The following is a 3,383-nucleotide window of genomic DNA, read 5'->3' on the forward strand; positions in this document are numbered from 1 at the left end:
GTGAGTTGTATGTAGGCCACTTAATCACTGAATATTTACCCACAGACCTTTCACTGAATATATTAAACACTAAAAATCTGCTGTTGAGTGGCCACTATTTGACCTTTCCTTCTTTGAAGACTTTTCCTTTCAGAATACAGCATTAAAAGAACATTCTATTTCTTTTGTTGGCAAGCTAGGGATATTTTAGTAAAGTAATTTTGAGCATAATGTCATGAATCTAATTATCAGGTATTATTAGTTACCAGTTCTTTCACAAAGTAAATGTTAAGGAGGTGTGAGGAGAAGGAATATATCTTGTAAAATATTACAATAAAGCACAGGATTGATCATTGACTAATGGGTGTTTTAGTATAGTTAAAAATATGGAATGGGTAGTTAAGGAAATTACCAACCAGCAGCAGAAACTGTGAACTCACCAAACCGAGATTTCAATGTAGATTTCATCTTTTTTATGTGGCCATAAAGACAGAATTAGAGTTTGAATAGAAAGTAATCCAAAGATGTTCCACATCTGGTTGTTTACATTCATTTGTTGGGTTTACATCTTAACATGTCCAAAGGAAGACATACAAGTGACCCAGAAACATATTTTTAAAAAGTACAACATCACTAATCATCAGAGAAATGCAAATTAAAACCACAGTGAAATATCATCTTACACTAGCCGGAACGGCCATGATTAAAAAGCCAAAAATCCAACAAGTGTTGATGAGGATACAATAGAAAGGGAACACTTATATACTGTTGGTAGGAACGTAAATTAGTACAGCCTCTATGCAAAACAGTATGGAGATTTCTTAAAGAATTAAAAATAGAACTACCATTTGATCCAGCAATCCCACTACTAAGTATCTACCCAAAGGAAAATAAATCATTATACTAAAAAGACAACTGCACTCATATGTTTATTACAGTGCTATTCACAATAGTAAAGTTATATAATCAACCTAAGTATTTATCAATGGATGATTTGACAAAGAGGATATCATATTATATATACATATCTTTTACTTCTCAACCATAACAAAGAATGAAATCATGTCTTTTGCTCAATAAGGATTGAACTAGAGGCCATTGTCCTAAGTGAAATAACTCAGAAACAGAAAGTCAAATACTGCATGCTCTCACTTATAAGATGGAACTAAACAATGGGTGCACATGAACATACAGAGTGGAATAATAGACACTGGAGACTCCAAAGGTGGGAGGCTGGAAGGGAGATAGGGTTGAAATATTACCTATTGGGTACAATGTTCACTATTTGGATGACAGGTACAATAAAAGCCCAGACTTCCCCACTATGCAATGTAATTATGTAACAAAACTGAACTTGTATCTTCTAAATCTAAGTTCATACACACATAAAACCCTAAGAAACTCTAAGTAAACTAAGAAAAGATGGAAATTTCCTTGAGCTGATAAAGGATATTTATGAAATTCTTACAGTTAATATAATGCTTAGTGGTGAAAGACTAACCGTATTCCCTTCAAGATTAGACTCAGGGCAAAGATGTACCCTCTTAATGTTGTAATAGAAGTCCTAGCCTATGAAATGGGGCAAGAAAATGAAATAAAGAATATAATGTTCGTTGATGTAGAAAATTCTAAAGAATGTATAAGCAACCACTAGAACTAATAAGCAAATTTAACAATATTACAGGATACATGGCCAATACTCCACAATCGTCCTTTTATGTACTAGCAGCAAACAATTGAAAAAAATTTAAAAATCCACTTACAATAGCAATTAGAAATATGTAAAATACTTACAAATAAATTAAATAAAACCATACAAAATTTCTACACTAAAAATTACAAAACATTGTTGAGATAAATTAAGGAAAACCCAAATAAATGAAGATATATACTATGTTCATAGATTAGAAGACCCAAAAGACCCAAACAAACATGAAAAAGAAGAAGAAAATTGAAAGATTTACCCTATCTGAATTCAAAATGTGCTAAAGTTAATCAAGATAGTATATGGTATTGGCATAAGATCTAACAAATGTCAATGGAACAGAATAGAGAGCCTGGAAACAGACTCACACTTACACAGTCAATTAATTTTCAACAGATGCACCAAAGTAATTATACTGGGGACAAAGGAAAATTTTTTCAACAAAAGGTGCTGAAACAATTGCATATTTAAATGGAAAAGTTTATGCAAAAGGAATCTGAATGTTCAGCAGTGCTTTTGTCTGGTATGGTAATTTGATGTGTTATCTTTCCTATTTCTATATTGGTAATGTAATATCAGCTAATCAAAGCACTGTTTCCACGAATATAGTGATATTTCTACTGCAGGGTACTCTTTTTCTTTTTATAAAAATAATATTTTTAAATTATAAAAGCAACAGATTTTCACTAACAGCTCCAAAAATAATATATAAAGTTAAAAAAAAAAATTACTCATCATCACACAACCCAGGAATCACCAAAAGTGACATTTTGAGGTAGTCTTCCCACAATATTTTATTTTGCCCACAGTATATTACTCCGGTGGTCTTCCTAATCTTCTGAATATGATGTCATAAAATTTGTATAATATCATACAAGATCATAGGAGATGGGGGAAGAAAACATTTGGATAATGCATTTTTCAACCTAATGTTAACTTGCATGTAATTTTTTTTCAAGACTCCTTGAGATTCAATTACTTTTGTATTCATGTACTACAGCAATATTAGCTTTCATTTCATGATTTCTGCATTTCTATTTACTGAAGACATAAATTCTAATTTTAAGTTATATCCAAATTGTACTTCCAATAGACATCTATTTCTGAAGTATCTGCCAAACTTATAATGACTGTTTTTTAATGAAAATAACTCTATTCCCTATCCCCTATCCAAAATGTAACTTTAATGTTAAACAAGCATGATTCAAGGAATTAATTATGAAACAAATTTGTTTTTGTCATCTACTGTTACATTAAGTTTATTTTGTATGCTCATTTCTTCCCTTGACCCTGATGAAATTTAGGGCAAGTCACAAAACTGAACATTTCAACATTATGCTTAAAACCACAGAAGCAGTCTCCGGGCAACCAAATTTATAGTAGATAATCAGTTCCATGGCCACAGTTGATTGTTCAAGTTCAGGCAATCTGATTTAACTGGGGCAATTAGGCTGTCACCCAAGAATTTCTAAATTAAGTCCAAGAGTAAAGTTTATCTCTTCATGTGTCCTGTAGCCATAGCCCACTGTGAAGCCTGAAGACCAGAGAAAGGAAGTCTTTAAGGAGAAGGAAGATAGGAGAAGATGCAAAAAGGAGAAGCAAAGATGTACACACAGTACTTCCTGGATTCTGTCAGCTGTCAGTTGCTGGTTTCACTTCCTTCCAGAACTCCAGTTTCATTCCCGCCTTTTGATTCTGT

This window comes from Macaca thibetana, chromosome 4 (genome assembly GCF_024542745.1).
Source record: "Macaca thibetana thibetana isolate TM-01 chromosome 4, ASM2454274v1, whole genome shotgun sequence".
Taxonomy (NCBI): domain Eukaryota; kingdom Metazoa; phylum Chordata; class Mammalia; order Primates; family Cercopithecidae; genus Macaca; species Macaca thibetana.